Source organism: Gavia stellata, chromosome Z (genome assembly GCF_030936135.1).
Source record: "Gavia stellata isolate bGavSte3 chromosome Z, bGavSte3.hap2, whole genome shotgun sequence".
Classification (NCBI taxonomy): Eukaryota; Metazoa; Chordata; class Aves; order Gaviiformes; family Gaviidae; genus Gavia; species Gavia stellata.
In genome coordinates, this window is record NC_082637.1 from 77,771,106 (window position 1) to 77,788,041 (window position 16,936).

Consider the following 16,936-nt stretch of genomic DNA (forward strand, 5'->3'; position numbering starts at 1 on the left):
CCTACTGGGATGTCTGTGCATTGCAGAGCCACCTTAAGAAACAGTAGCGAGCTTTGACATTTTGCCTCAACTGTGTTGCAATGAGGCATGTGGCATGGGAGAAAACTTTGCCCAGGGACTGTCTGTCTTCAGCTTTTATTTTTCTTGTCAAAATATTCAAGGAGAATATGAAGGGTGGAAAGTGTAAATAGACCAATATGTAGCAGCATGTTTAACTACAAAACACATGAAGATAAAAGTACTGCTTAGGAACAGAGACCTGAGAAAACAAACAAAACTTTTTAAAGACACAAAAGCAAGGACCAGCGAGAATATTATTTACATAAAAGCAAAAGCCACCAGACCCAGAAACTCATCAGGACTTGTTACCGCAGAAGTCGGTCATAAAAGAACTCTCTAGCACTTGTTTGTAGGTTAGAAAGCAGGCATTCTTTACTGCAGCGCCGGATGCACAGGAGATAATTCCACCTAGTGCGCATGCCTAAACAGGGTTAGTCTGTAGCTTATATTGGCTTATTACATACACATGCATTTGGCTTCCCAGAATTGTTATACATATTCATCCTATTTCCGAGAACTTATTAATATATGCTAATGTCCTTTGTGCATGCTTGTTAGTGTCTCGGGTGGTCATCGGGAGTCTTCAGATGAAGGCTCATACTCTTCTTCACTGTGTTCACTGACTGACTTTTGTTTCTGCGCAAGCTCAGTCCTGGGATCACGTACATCATGTCCTTCAAGGCTGCTTTTGTACGCATCTTGCAGCTTTCTTATCTTCATGGTTCCATGCTTCTGTTCCTCCAAGGCCAAGCTGTCTAAAGTGAGATTACCCCGGAGCTCCCTATCTTACAATTATTCCAACTATTTCTAAATTACAAAATATTTCGCTCTTTGGTTTGGTTACATCTATTAAGCAATAGCTCTAATTGTCCAGCTGCTGGAACTGATACAGGTATCACACTCAGCAACTTTCTGTGATGAACCAGGGATATTCCTGGTTGCTCGATGAGAAACACAGCATAGGTGAAGGGTTTCTGCATTAGGAGTGTGTGCTGGGGAAATTACCTGTATCAGGACATGTACGTCTTCCACAAAATGGAAGAAGTATCATCAAGCTCACTGTCAAAGCATCTCACATTCGTTAAGTGGGCAGCCAAAACCAGCGTTCCTCACGTCCCACATAAAATCACAAGAACCAAGGTCACAGAAAACTTATCTGCAGCAATTGCCATCTGACCTGCAAACGTTTTTTCTTAAAAAAAAAAGCAGGTGGCACTCCCCTGGCATTTCCATCTGCTGCTGCATTTGCTTTGGTATCAATGATGCTTATCTTACTTTTCAGTAAAAAAAGATATTGCGACACTGCAGCAACAACAATGCAAACTCAGCAAAGGAGCTTACAGGAGCAAAAGGTGAGTTCGGAATAACACAAAACTGATCTCGCTCGCTCGCTTACACCCACAAGCACTAAGAGGTGTTTGTCCCAGCAGTGTGTCCTGCGTTCAGACACAGGTACCCAAGTGCTCCAGCCAGTAATAAGCAGGACAAGGTATGCTAGCTGGAGTGGCAGCCATGAGTTGACGTGCCATTTGTACCGCCAGGGAGCCAACAGTGTTTCAGAAATGCTTTGTCTCCCATCCTGTCCTACCTCTGTGAGTCACCAGTATTGACTTTTGTCAATATTGCTTTTTGCCTCTTTTGTCTGTGTGCCTCAAGGCTCCAGCCCTGTTCTTTACGATCCCACCATCATCTCTTAATAGCTTGATTCTTCACTTTAGTCTCCGAGTACAGGAACATGTCCTCTGTTTTAGGCTGTCCTTTGTTTTCCCTATCTGGTCTTCTTAGAAGCTGCACAAAGATGTGCTGTAATCCCGATGATCTGCAAATCTAAGTGCCTCTAGATGCCATCAGTATTGGCCATTTCTATCTCTCTCCTGCTGTTCCTTCTGGTGCTTCTACACTCAGACCTCCCATTCACACCAATCTTCACATTCCTATAAAAATTTCTACTTTCTGTGATACACAGATTTCTCAGCAGAGCCATGATCCTTCCTACAAACAATACTGAAAGATTAATTTCACTGAACCATTTTTATCGCATTTAGGCCTAACTTTGGGAACAGGACAAATTTCCTGCTGACCACTTCTCACCTTCTACTGAAATAGCATTATTACAGCCACTTCAAGGCTAGGGGTGTTTTCTGTAGGCTGTAAAACAAAAAGCCCCAACTAAACAAACAGAAACACAGAACACAGACACATGCTTGATGAATGGATTCACAAGTCAATTTCCAGATTAACAAACCAAAATTATTTTGTATGTTTAGACATAAAATCGTAAGAACTGGTAAGAACTACATTGCTTAAGCATATTAAAGAACTCTAAAGCATAAACAGCAGTGATGCAACATTTATGGGGTCCAGTACAAGCATTACTGGACCAAGCATGTGATAGCCACCATCTCAGCTCCAAGAGCAGTAACCATTGTGCTGTAGAACTGCTTTGTTGTCAGTGTCAGTGGGTTTGAATAATACATTTGTGTGTTTTCTGTATAAAGTGTTTCATAGACCATTATAATCACTACTGCAAAGAGGCAACTACGATAAAAATTTGAGAAAGGGCAGTCCATGAAGGTGACAAAAAGGCTTTTTTAAAAATAATTAATTTCTAGCAAGTCCCAGGAAAAAAATAAGGTGATGCATTTCTGCCTAATATTCTTGCAAAAGAACCATTAAAGCTTTTACTGAAATTGAGTCCAAAACAGCACCTATTCTGATGTCCTTCAAACCCTCCTTGTCCTCTGGTCTAGGCCATCAAGTTGTCAAAGACTAAAGTTTTACATTAATTTTTATCAACTTTTTCCAGAAAATCAGAAACCTAGGAAAGAAGAAATGGATTGGAGAATCTCTGCTTTGTGCACTAACAATATGTGTAAGGAAGCAAAGATCCAGTTTGTGTTGAGACACTGCAGTTGATGCAAATGGGAGCAGAGCTGCAAGCAAAGCACCTTCACACAGGTTATCACAGCTCAATCCCCAAAATCAGAGCAGGGAAGTAGGTTCACAATTCAGGGGAAAATGGGAGGGGAAAGAAGAGACAAAGGAAGAGGTGAAAACTGGGATCCCATAGCAGATACTAGGAACTGGAGAAGGTCAGGAATAAAAGAGAGGACAGACAAGTCCGAGAAAATTGAGAGAGTTTGACTGGAGGCTGAGGAGCTGGTGGTGATACCTGAAATCTGGGAATCTTCACATTAAAGTAGAAGAGTAGTAAAGCTCTCAAGGAAGCATGAGTCAAATCAGCAAAGTTTCCTTTCCTTAAGTAACCCCAACTAACATTACTATCTTGTGTGGTATGGTTTCCTAGCCTGGGCTTGCCCAAATCTAACCTTGAGGACAAGGAAGCCTGTCAGTTACAAATAAATTCAATTCAAATCTGGGGTTAGCTTAACAGTTCATCTTGCTGCCACCCACAATTAATTTGCAGATATGGCTGTGGTACTTGTTTCCTTTTATCTCCATTCTGAAGCAGGAACAGCTATGCTCCCAGCTACACTGGAAGAAAAGCTGAGTAAAGTATGTCTCTCAGACATAATTAGTTTGTAGATCGGCGCTGAGGAAAAAAAACCACCGATCACCACAATAGCAAAGCTGTTCACGAAATCATCATCTCACCTAGCCCCTTCCTCCAGGTCCAATTAATGCAGTCTCCTGCAGCATTTCAAAGCAATCTGCCAGGCACCAGCATAAAGGACTTTCTAAAAGGGCTTTAAAAAACAAATTAACAAAATTACAAGGAATTCTCAGCAGTAGAGACTGCCAAGGGAGTCATAATCCAGAGGCTACCTCAGGATTCACCATACATTACAGGATTACCAATTACCCGGGAATTAATATGGTTTCAAATCATAAGTGCCTGCAAGTCTTAGCAAAAATTATTTGTTCCTCCCCTCTGGCTTAGCTATTACAATGTTTTCTCAGAAATTATTTTTTTCCTGTGGTGAAAACTAAGATAAAGGCAAACCACTCCAATGCTACTTTTGGCAGACACTATACTGCAAATACCTGAGCAAGCATGACGCTGCATTGTGAAACAATAAAGCTGCAACTTCACTTCTTTATGCAATGCTATCAAGCCCTGGAAGGAGGTCAAAGATTGGAGGTGAGTAGTCATCGCTCGGTAAAAAGACCATGCTGCCCCGCACTTTGTTACAAGGCTGTAATTCCAACAAAGGTTCAACAGTCCTGCAGAGCAAGCTCACACGGGGAGGGGAAACACGTCAGCTTCCGTTCAGCTCTCAGAAATTCAACATAAAATGAGAATCTTAAGAACTATGCCTGATAAGAAAGAATAAGCAAGAACCCCACAGATAAGAAGGAAGATCAGACACTGCAGGTGACCTGGGCTGATAAACCAAGCCAAAGCTTCTTGAAGTGCCAGCTGTGATTCCATGATCACTGTGGGTCACTCTTAAGCTTCTTTCAAGCTCTCTTTCTACCTCCCCCTTGCTTAAATGTTGATACAGCCCAAGCACATGCTGCAACATCTGTAAATGCAAAATTTCTTTAAAGCTGTTGAGACATACTGCATCACAGTTTCGATTCTTCTATTTGCAGGGATATGGTGTTACTGCGCCACAGAGAGAAATGTTTCATTTGCTTGATTTTACAGCTGCCAAAGAAAACTGAATTTTTTTAAAAGCTCCATTAAGCTTAGAATTCTAGAAAACTCCATTTACATTAAAACCTAAACTTTTGACTACACCAGGCAAGCAATTTTGTTTTAGCGGGAAAAGATAAGAAATCTCAGTCTGGTACCTGATGTTATAAAGTTACTGCAAGAACTTCAGTATGTACTAAGCCTGTCCGTTGACTGCTCCATCCCTCATTTCTCCTTACTTACCTCCACAAAAGTTAAGCACCCCTGTCTCTTGCAGCGTAGGGTAGTAAGACAGCCCTGTGTGCTCAGAAGGGAAGTTACAAACCTACTTTCAAGCACCAGCAATCCCGCTGAGGCCCCCTCCTGAATTTCTGTAATATTACAAGGGCGGAATCATCCTTAAATGAGTTCCTGCTCGTAACGCATGCAAACAGCTTCTCCCTCAAGAAGGAAACTCGCTGCTTCAGCCCACCTAGCGTATCCGAGACATACCTGCTGTCTGTTACCACTCCAATACATCCATAGTATTAAGGAGACTGAGATGAATAAATGAAAAGATAAAGGGGCAAGAGGGGAAAAAAAAAAGGGGGAAGCCAATGAGAGTCTAAGGAACTGCAGTGGAAGTGTGGAAGCACCGAGCAGTGATCAGCACCTGTTGTATCACTCACTGCTTTAGACAGCAGACAGCATCTGGCAAAAGGGGCCTGAGGACCTCCCCGCTCCTGCAGCACACATCAGCTCAGCATAGTACTTTACCGTTACATTCCACAGTGAGTGAAAATGGGCATATCCGTGCAAAATGCCATCCTAGCGCTCCCAGTGCCACGACAGAGAAGCCATCCCACAGTGACGTACAGCCCCTAACAGACTGGCCTCTCACTACTGATCAACACTGGTCACTCATGTGAGCTCTGACTGACACATTTCCTATGGTCTGTAAACGAGAGTGTCCTTCTAGCCCTACCAGAGGGGATGCATTACTGGACCTGCTGGTCACCAACGCAAGTGAGCTAATCAGTGTCATCAGGATTGGAGGCAGCCTGGGCTGCAGTGATCATGCACTGGTGGAATTCGCAGTCCTGAGGGATATGTCAGGCGAAGAGTAAAGTCAGGACCCTGAATTTTAGGAAAGCAAACTTCCAGCTGTTCAAGGAGTTAGTCAACAGCACCCCCTGGGAAATGGTCTTCAGGGACAAGGGAGCAGAACAGAACTGGCAGATCTTTACGGACACCTTCCATAGAGCGCAACAGCTCTCAACCCCCAGGTGTGAGAAATCAGGAAAGGAAGGCAAGAGACCAGTATGGCTGAGTCAAGACCTGCTGGTCAAACTAAAGGCCAAGAAGGAAATGCACAGGCAGTGGAAGCATGGAGAGGTATCCTGGGAAGAGTATAGGGATGCCGCCCGGTTGTGTAGGGATGGGGTCAGGAAGGCCAAGCCGTGGCTGGAGCTGAACTTGGCAAGGGATGCAAAGAGTAGTAAGAAATGCTTCTACAGGTATGTCAGCCAGAAAAGTAAGGTCAAAGAAAATGTACCCTGCCCCCAATGAGAAAGACTGGCAAACTGGTAACAATGGACGAGGAGAAGGCTGAGGTACCCAACAACTTTTTTGCCTCAGTCTTCACCAGCAACCTCTCTTCACAGAATCACAGAATGACAGGGGTTGGAAGGGACCTCTGGAGATCATCTAGTCCAATCCCCCTGCCAGAGCAGGTTCACCTAGAGCAGGTTGCACAGGAATGCATCCAGGCTAGTTCTGAATATCTCCAGAGAAGGAGATTCCACAACCTCTCTGGGCAGCTTGTTCCAGTGCTCTACGACCCTCAAACTAAAGAAGTTCCTCCTCATGTTTAGATGGAACTTCCTATGACCAAGTTTGTGCCCATTACCTCGTCCTGTCACTGGGCACCACTGAAAAAATACTGGCCCCATCCTCCTGGCACCCACCCCTCAAGTATTTAGAAGCATTGATAAGATCTGCCCCCAGTCTTCTCTTCTCCCAGCTAAAAAGACCCAAGTCCCTCGGCCTTTCCTCATAAGAAAGATGTTCCAGTCCCCTCATCATCTTCGTAGCCCTTTGCTGTACCGTCTCCAGCAGTTCCCTGTCCTTCTTGAACCAGAGAGCCCAGAACGGACACAGGACTCCAGATGCGGCCTCACCAGGGCAGAGTAGAGGGGGAGGATAACTTCCCTCGCCCTGCTAGCCACACTCTTCTTGATGCACCCCAGGATGCCGTGGGCCTTCTTGGCCCCAAGGGCACATTACTGGCTCATGGTCATCCTCTTGTCCCCCAGGACTCCCAGGTCCCTTTCCACAGAGCTGCTCTCCAGCAGGTCAACCCTGACCTGTATTGATGCATGGGGTTATTCTGCCCCAGGTGCAGTACCCTACACTTGCCTTTGTTGAATTTCATAAGGTTCCTCTCTGCCCAACTCTCCAGCCTGTCCAGGTCACACTGAATCGCAGCGCAGCCTTCCGGTGTGTCCGCCACTCCACCCAGTTTTGTGCCATCAGCAAACTTGGTGAGGGCACACTCTATTGCTTCATCCAGGTCATTGATGAATATATTAAACAGGACTGGACACAGTACTGACCCCTGGGGAACACCACTTGTTACAGACCTCCAACTAAACTCTGTGCCACTAATCACAATCCTCTGAGCTCTATCTATCAGCCAGTTTTCAATCCACCTCACTGTCCATTCATCTAACCCACACTTCCTAAGCTTGCCTATGAGGATGATGTGGGAGACAGTGTTGAAAGCCTTGCTGAAGGCAAGGTAGACAACATCCACTGCCCTCCCTGTCTATCCATCCAGTCATGCCATTGTGACAGGCTATCCGATTGGTCAGACATGACTTCCCCTTGGTGAATCCTTGTTGACTACTTCTGATAACCTTCTTTTCCTTCAGATGCTTTGAGATGACACCCAGAATGAGCTGTTCCATCATCTTTCCAGGGACAGAGGTGAGGCTGACTGGCCTGTAGTCTCCTGGGTCTTCCTTCTTGCCCTTTTTAAAGACTGGAGTGACATTGGCTTTCCTCCAGTCCTCAGGCACTTCACCTGTTCTCCAGGACCTTTCAAAGATGTTGGAGAGTGGCCCAGCAATGACTTCTGCCAGCTCCTTCAGCACTCATGGGTACATCTCATCAGGACCCATGGACTTGTGGATGTCCAGTTTACTTAATTGGTCTCTAACTTGATCCTCCTCAACTAAGGGAAAGTCTTCCTTCTTCCAGACTTTGTCTGTTACCTCCGAAGTCTGGGACTCCTGAGAGCTGGCCAGAGCAGTAAAGACTGAAACAAAGAAGTCAATTCAGTAACTCCACCTTCTCTGCATCGTCTGTCACCATGGCACCTGTCTCATTGAATAGCGGGCCCATATTTTCTCTAGTTTTCCTTTTGCCTCCAATGTACTTGAAGAAACCCTTCCAGCTGACCTTGACATCCCTTGAAGGTTTAATTCCAAGGAGGCCTTGGCTTTCCTCATTTCATCCCTGCATACTCTGACAGCATCCTTGTAATCTTCCCAAGTGGTCACGTACTGTAAACCTCCTTCTTCAACTTGAGCTTTTTCAGAAGCTCCTTGCTCAACCATGCAGGTCTCCTGCTTCCCTTGCCTGATTTCTTGCTCTTAGGGATACACCGATCCTGAGCTTGGAGGAAGTGGGACTTGAATATCACCCAGGTCTCTTGAGCCCCCCTACCCTCTAGAGCCCTAACCCATGGGATTTCTCCAAGCAGTTCCTTGAGGAGATCAAAGTTAGCTTTCCTGGAGTCCAAGATTGCAATCCTACTTGTTTTGTGCATACTGCACATGATCCTAAACTCTATCTTCTCATGATCGCTACAGCCAAGGCTGCCCCCAACCTTAATGTCCTCCACCAGTCCCTCTTTGTTGGTCAGTACTAGGTCCAGTAGTACACCTCTCCTTGTTAGCTCCTCCACCACCCGAGTCAAAAAGTTACCATCAATACACTGGAGGAACCTCCTGGACTGTACATGCCTGGCTTTGTAGCCTTCCCAGAAGATATCAGGGTGATTGAAGTCCCCCATGAGAACCAAGGTCTGTGATTGTGAGACTCTCAGCTGCCTGTAGAAGGCCTCATCAGCTTCCCCATCCTCATCAGGTGGCCTGGAATAAACACCCACAACAGTGTCTCCCATATTAGTCCACCCCTTAATCCTTACCCACAAGCTCTCAACTTGCTCTTCATCCATCTCCCGGGAGACCTCAATACATTCCAGTGCTCTCTCACATAAAGAGCAACTCCACCACCTTGTCTTGCTGGTCTATCTTTCCTAAAAAGAACATGGCCATCCATGACAGCGTTCCAGTCATGTGAGCTATCCCACCATGTCTCAGTAACTGCAATGAGATCACGACCCTGCGATCGCACACAGATCTCTAATTCTTCCTGTTTGTTCCCCATGCTGTGTGCATCATTGTATAAGTGTTTCAGGGAAGGAGTTGTGCATGTAATTTTTGCCCTTGAGGGGTGATAGGCCTTCTGGTTCTCAAAAATACTAGCATGCTGCCCCAACAAGTGCTGAGCTGCTACACCCAGACACCCCTCTAGCAAGCCCAGTTACCTCCCCATCCCCCTTCGAATCTAGTTTAAAGCTCTCTCAAAGAGCCCTGCTAACTCTTGTCCTAGAACCCTCTTCCCCCTGTGAGACAGGCTTTTCCCATCTGTTACCAGCAGGCTTGGTGTCTGGTAAATCAAGCCATGGTCAAAGAACCCAAAGTCCTGCCGGTAGCACCAGGCTTGGAGCCAGGCATTGATCCGCTGGCTCTTCCTGTTTACCCCCTCATCATTCCCTGCAACTGGAGGGATAAAGGAGAACACGACTTGTGCTCCCGATCCCTTGACCAGTCCTCCCAAGGCCCTGAAATCTCTCTTCATTGCCCTTGGACTTCTTCTCACTACTTCATCACTGCCTACCTGAAAGATCAAAAGGGGATAATAATCTGAGGGCCGTACTAGGGAAGGAAGCTTCTTCTTTACATCATTAACCTGGGCCCCAGGGAGGCAGCAGACTTCCCTATGTCGTGGGTCCAGTCCACATATCGGGCCTTCCGCTCCCTTCAGAAGCGAGTCGCCTATGACAATGACCCATCTTCTGTTTTCTACTGAGGTGGTTTTGATGCACGGGGTGGTCCGAGTAGACCTCGACAACACCTCCGAGCTGAGAGAACTGTCATCCTCACCATTGTCCAGTTCCCCTTGCAAAGCACTGTAACTTTTTGCAATGGCCCCTGGGAAGGTGAGGTAGTTGCTGGGCAGACACACCTACAGTGCCTGTTGCGTTGGGCAGGAACATCTTGCCATTGCCCCCTCTCCTCCAAGTCACCACATTCAGTGGGCAGAGAGAGGACAGGGAGTTCTCTGTAGCGTGGGCTCTGTCTGCCTGACGGGTTTCTACCATGGGAGACAGGGTGTGGCTCCCAGCGTCTATCTCCCTCTCCATTCCCTGATGGCCCTCAACCTGCTTACCTCCTCCCTGAGCTCCATCACTAAGCGGAGGAGCTCCTCTACCTGAGCCCACCTCCCACAGGCGTGCTCACCGCTGCCATCCAACAGCGGCATAAATGCACGGCACACCCTGCAGCTCGATGCTCCCACGAGAGCTCTGGCAGGGAAGTTGCATCAGAGCTGGTGCATGCAGAGTTCAGGGATGCCATGGTCTCCTGCCGAGTGGATACCATGGCGTCCTGGCCGAGCTGGTAGACTTTCAGCGCCCTCCCGTGCAAACTGCTGCGCGCTGGCTGCTGGACCGCGCCCTGTTTGCCAGGTCTGTTCACCCGCCCAGGGAGCCCGCCCTTGTCATGGCGCTCCCCGGTGACGGTGACACCCTGGGTGACACCCACTCGCTTCTTGCTTGCGCCCGAAGGGCTCGTTTAGAACTGCCACCGGTAGTGCTGGCTGCACCCACCCCACATCAGCAGCCCTCCCACTGGCTACTGGTTCCACCACAGGCTAGCCGCTTTTCCCGGCTTCGAAAAGCCCCAAAAAGAGCCCCTTGTCAGCCTTTTTTGCCTTGATTCCCTTCCCCAGCGCGGACTTACCTGCACTGGAGCTGGTCTCCTCAGCGACTTCCCACACCCCTTGAGTAGATGGACAGCAAGATAGGGACTGGGGGAGCAAAGTCCCTCCTGCTGTAAGAGAAGATCAGGTTCATGACCACCTGAGGAACCTGTACATACATAAGTCTATGGGACATATTGACATGCATCTGAGAGTCCTGAGGGAATTGGCTGATGTAGTTGTCAAGCCACTCTCCATGAGTCATGGCAGTCAGGTGAAGTCCCTGGTGACTGGCAAAAGGGAAACATTGCACCCATTTCTAAAAAGGGTAGAAAGGAGGACCCTGGGAACTAGCCACCTGTCAGCCTCACCTCTGTGCCTGGGAAGATCATGGAACAGATCCTCCCAGAAGCTATGCTAAGGCACATCAAGGACAGGGAGATGATTCAAGACAGACAGCATGGCTTCACCAAGGGCAAGTTTTGCCTGTCTAACCTCGTGGCCTTCTATGATGGAGTGACTACATCAGTGGACAAGGGAAGAGCTACGGATGTCATCTATCTGGACATCTGTAAGGTCTTTGACATGGTCCCCCATAACATCCTTCTCTCTAAATTGGAGAGATATAGATTTGATGGGTGGACTGTTTGGTGGATGAGGAATTGGCTGGATGTTTGCACCCAGATGGTAGTGGTCAACGGCTCAATGGCCAGATAGAGACCAGTGACAAGTGGTGTCCCTCAGGGGTCCGTATAGGGATCAGTACTGTTTAATATCTTCATCAATGACATAGACAGTGGGATTGAGTGCACCCTCAGCACGTTTGCAGATGACACCAAGCTGAGTGGTGTGGTTGACACACCTGAGGGACGGGATGCCATCCAGAGGGACCTGGACAAGCTCAAGAAGTAAGCCCAGGTGTACCTCATGAGGTTCAACAAGGCCAAGTGCACGGTCTGGCACCTGGGTATCCATACAGGTGGGGACATGAAGAGATTGAGAGCAGCCCTGCCGAGAAGGACTTGGGGGTACTGGTGGATGAAAAGCTGGACATGAGCCAGCAATATGCATCTGCAGCCCAGAAGGCGGACTATATCCTGGGCTGCATCAAAAGAAGCGTGACCAGCAGGTCAAGGAAGGTGATTCTGCCCCTCTACTCCACTCTCATGAGACCCCACCTGCAGTACTGCATCCAGCTCTGGAGTCCTCAGCACAGGGAATACATGGACCTGTTGGAGCAGGTCCAGACGAGGGCCACAAAAATGATCAGAGGGCTCCTCCTCTGAGGAAAGGCTGAGAAAGTTGGAGTTGTTCAGTGTGGAGAAGGCTCTGGGGAGACCTTATTACAGCATTTCAGTGCTTAAAGGGGGCTTATAAGAAAGATGGGGACAAAGTTTTTAGCAGGGCCTATTGTGATAGGACAAGGGGAGATGGTTTTAAACTAAAAGAGGGTACATTTAGACTAGATACAAGGAAGAAATTTTTTACAATGAGGATGGTGAATCACTGCAACAGGTTGCCCAGAGAGATGGTAGATGCCCCATCCCTGGAAACATTCAAGGTCAGGTTGGACGGGGCTTTGAGCAACCTGATTTAGTTGAAGATGGCCCTGCTTATTGCAGGGGGGTTGGACTAGATGACCTTTAAAGGTCCCTTCCAACCCAAGCTAATCTATAATTCTATGATCTTTTCTTCTTTCCTTCCTGCTTTACTCCTTTCCTCTCTTTATATGCTTACTTGCTCCCTTAGAAAACATTCTCCTGTGTCTAATGAAGCGTGTTATCTTCCGCAATCAAGGCACCTGCAGGGTTTGTCTTTCAATCCTTTTCCTGTGTGCCAAATGTGGTTTGAGAGTTACACCCCCACAGTCAATATTCACTTCAAGTGAAATGCATACACATAACAGCTTGCACAGCTTGGACCTTCCTTCCCTATAAAAGCAGACTAAAACACAGTCCCTCTCTCAAATTTAAATGCCCAGCACAAGAAAACTTGTAAGAGTTAGAGCATCCACAAATGGAGTTTAAAACACTAAATCTGCAGGCTTTGAAGAAAAATCATTGAACTCCCTTGCACTACTCCTGTTCTTAGCTTGCCTGCCTTTCCTGTGGTGCTTTGTGAAGATCAGCACCTCTGCAAATGTGCAAGACTAAGTGTTGTTATGGTGAATCCCTGAGGGAAGCTTCACACTTTTTTTACACAAGCGGAAATTCAGAAGACAGTCCTTCTCCAGACTTCTGGTTTCTCTGGCTAAAGGTTTTCCCATCTGAGAACCCCAAGCACGCACTGATCTGTCGCACTTGTGTGCTGAGGGGGATTGCCAGCCTTTTAGGGACTCACTGTCTCCTCCAGGACCCTTCTTTTCAAGGGCTGTAAACCTTACCAAGAACATCAGCTCATGAGAGCTGATATAAATCTTCTATGCCACAAGGAGACTGCAGTATCACCACAGAAGGCACAACATCTGTTGAGTATTCAACTTGTCTCGATTAGAAACGTACTTTAGTCTCAGTTACGTGACAGAAGGAAGGCTGGAATTTCTAAATCACCTGCTTACTATTTGGCCTGGTGTTTAACCTTTGTTTTTGCTTCCCTGTCCAAATTGTAAGATTAGTGAATTTCAACGTGCTAATCAAACCTTGAATAATTGACTGGATTTGCCAGTTCACCTGTGGTCCCAAATTCCCAAGGAAACTGAGCCATAACCTACATTAGCGGATCTCAGATGCAACTGATTGCTGCAAAGAAATCTGCACCTGCTTTAGACTGAGAGAAGCATGGTTTTTCACAACAAACATTTAAGCAAATAAAGATGCATAAACACAGTGAAGAATCAGATATAAACAGGTCACTGACGCAATCTCCCGTACTATCCTTACAGCCAAACTGGTGTGATAAATTGGTGCATAAATGGGTAGGAAAGTAGAGGATTGCAGGATTGTCCTCAGTGGGACAAAGTCCAGTTGGCAGTCTATTACTAGTGGCAACCCTCGGGGATCATATTGGGAGCCATAATGTTTGATGTCCTTATAAAAAGACCTGGACAGTCATGACCTGGAAGGACAGAGTCCTCCACTACCTTGAACTGGGACCCAGACTCATCCAGAGTGACATGTTGAGTTCTCAGCTCCCCAGCACGAGAAAGTCACTGACATACTTGAGCGAGTCCCATGTAGGGTCACCAAGATGATGAAGGGACTGGAAAATGTAACAGATGAGGAAAAACTTGAAAGAAATAGCTTTGTTCAGTCTCCAGAAACAAAAGCTACAGGGAGATTTACTGCTTTCTCAGCTGCTTAGTAAGACACTATCGAGAAAATGGAAACCAGCTCATTTGAGGGGAATGCACAGCAACAGGGTAAGAGATGATGATTGTACTTTGCAAGACAGTATTTTCCAATGATACATGCAAAGTTGTGGGATTTTTCCCCCCAAACCATGACGGGGTCAGATATTGGAACAGGTCACCTGAAGAGATTATGGAATCTCCATCTTTCAAAACTTACACAACTTCACATGCCTCTAAGCAATCTGATCAGTCTGGTCTGGCTTTGCCCATGTGTACAGACTGCATGACCTCCCAAAATCCCTACCAACCTAAATTGTTCTGTGACTGCATAATGGCAACTAGCACTCTTAATTCATAATTCACTACAGCATGATTTGCAAAAAAACCCCACCAAAATCCAAAAAACAACCCTTACAATAGTTGTTTACTCAAAAGGCTTAGTGTTACATTCATCCCATGAAATAAAAAGAAACAGGTGTCGCTTTGCCAAAATAGAACACCATCTTTTATGTATCTGCTGTGACCATGCTTTCAGTCCTTAGAAGATTCTAGTGAGCACACTAGTGAGTTCCAAAAAACCCACCTCTTTCTGAACCAATTATGTAATTAATATTGTGCTGTATTATCATGTACTTACTAAAATCAAACCCTTTCCGAATTCTTAAAATACTCATTTCTCAAACCAGAGAAGCTATACTATATGTTCACCTTTGTAGAATATCTACTTGTGACTTCAGAGCTAGGAAAGGTATCTGCTATACATTTGGTATAACGCACATTATGGTATAATACTACTAAAAATTCTCCTAGATAAGCAGCTGCTAAAAATATCTTTTCCTTCCTCAAACCACATGCTACATTCATTCCAACATGCTAACTGCATGTTAAGTAGCTGCAACAATTTTTTTGTATTCCTTAAAACTGAATGCTATCATTAAAATAGCACATTTTACCATTACACCAAATGAAGCACCCAACTTTTAGGGCCTATGAGGTCAAAGCTATTACATAACCACTTAAGAAAGGGTGAAATCATCCCTTTCCCTCACATCATATGCAAATAGAGAACATGGTTATCTTTATGGTGGAAAGCCTCTCACATCTGAAGTGATTCTTCTTTATTTCCATTTTCTTATTTCAGGCTGTAGTTAGCCTGGATGGAAAAGGGAGCAGCTGGAGCAGGGACAGCACTAGCTACTCAGCCCCCAGCTCCATCAGCCACACGTTGACAGTAATTTTGGCCCTTTGAAGAGCAACCAGGTGCCACCTGCAGCATGGTCCAAGCAGCCACCTCTCACAGAAACTAATCAGGAACTCGCCTTCAGGGAAGAAACATGCAAGCATGTTTGCCACAGATCGAAGATTTTTTGCCAAACAAAAATGATTCAAAAATCATTTTGAAATATTTCCAATTCACAAAAAAAAAAGTGGCATTTAATGACGGCTGTATAGTTACACTGTGTCAGTCTGATTCTTTCTCTTTCTTCAAAACAAGTTTTCTCAGTACAGTGTCCAGATGTTAGCAAATGATGAGCTGATAGGACATCATCAAGTGGTTCCTTGCTACAGTAACTCCAGCAGCAGCGATGTCACAGTAACACCTTAAACAGATCAAGCCGCATCTGATGGAATTCCTTAAGCAAGCAGACACACAAAAATTTTTTCCCTATAATGTAGACCTGCAGTTTGAATTATTTCAAATGATTAAAATAACCTCAGACTATGAACTAGCTAGTTCAATACCATCAGTTTCACAGCAGCTCCCCAGATCTCAGTGTAACACTAACGTCCAGCTGACAGTACCACAGCACGGAACTCCTCTTGCAAAGTACCCGTCTATTTTTACAGCATAACTACAGCAGTTTCCGGAAAGAGTAAATGTATTCAGCTGACTGTGCTTTCCCTCTTTGACCAATGCAGCACTGGACAACTACTGTTCTTCCAATGACACGCGCTCGCAAATTTTGAATAGGTTCTCTTTGTTCTGCTTGAACGTCACCACCTCTGTAAATCACGCAAGATCGCCGAACGGGCATAGATATTTTTGGGGGTTTTGCGGGGGTAGAGGTGGGGGGAGTTGACGTACAGAACTGCAGTTTCCTAATTTTAATGTCATTTAAGGGCGGTACAAAGACACTTCCCGCCGTAGCCTGGAGTTAACACTCAAGCTCCTCAGCACCGCCACGTACACTCCACACTAACGCCCAAGTGCCTTCTCACCCAGCCCCGCGTCTCCTCTCCCAGGACGGCGGTCGCACAGCCGCAGCTCCCTTCCCGTCCCTCACGGGCCCACCACCCACCATTCCCCACCCCTTCCCGCCCCGCCGGCCACCGTCCCGCTCCGCCCAGTCAGGGCTGGAGGGGGCCTTCTCCTCAGCGCCCGCCCGCCGCGCTCGCCTGACCGGAGGGCGCCGGCCGTCCCCTCAGGCCGAGGCGGTGGGTTATGGATGTGCTCACTCCTCCTCTGAAAAGGAATGAGGAGCGGACCTGGTCCCTCTCCTCTCTCGCCAGGAAGGAAGGAGCTGGGCCGCCTGAGGCAGGCAGCGCGGGGGCAGCTGCCATCAGGCGCCGCCTCTAACGGCTGCCGAGTTTTGGCGCCGAAATTCAGTCGTTGCAGGCGGCTGGGAGCGGCGGCGGCGGTGAGGCACCGGGGCTCGGGGAGGGGGCCCGCCCGCGGCCGGTGCGCGGGGCCCGGCTGATTCCAGCGTCAGAGCTGCCAGCGAGGGCTCGCTTGGCAGGGGCACCTGCGGGGCTGTGGGGAGCCGTCGCGCCGCCAGCGGCAACGCGGGGGCAGGCGCCATGGCGGCAGGGGCGGGGATGGGGTTGAGGTTGTGTTCATGGCGCCTTAGAGCCGAGGCTGTCGTTTTCCTGGGCTGCAGCCCTCCGGTGGGGTCGGGGTGAGCAGGTAGCAATCCTGCAGGCTGGAAAGGGAGGCTCCCCTTCTGCCGGGTGCTGAA

General features: G+C 47.2%; 1 protein-coding gene across 2 annotated transcripts in view; it reads right to left on the reverse strand.

The window, feature by feature from the left end:
- PTGR1 (prostaglandin reductase 1) overlaps positions 1 to 16,236 on the reverse strand; it is a 28,770-nt gene extending 12,534 nt beyond the window's left edge. Inside the window, exon 1 of one of the 2 annotated variants that reach the window (XM_059833870.1) lies at positions 16,200 to 16,236. The gene's annotated coding sequence lies outside the window, so the exon portion shown is untranslated. Of the gene's footprint in view, positions 1 to 3,675; positions 3,698 to 16,199 lie in introns of those variants that run through there. The other variant, XM_059833871.1, reaches the window with a different exon arrangement.
- Between the last annotated feature and the right edge of the window lie 700 nt (positions 16,237 to 16,936).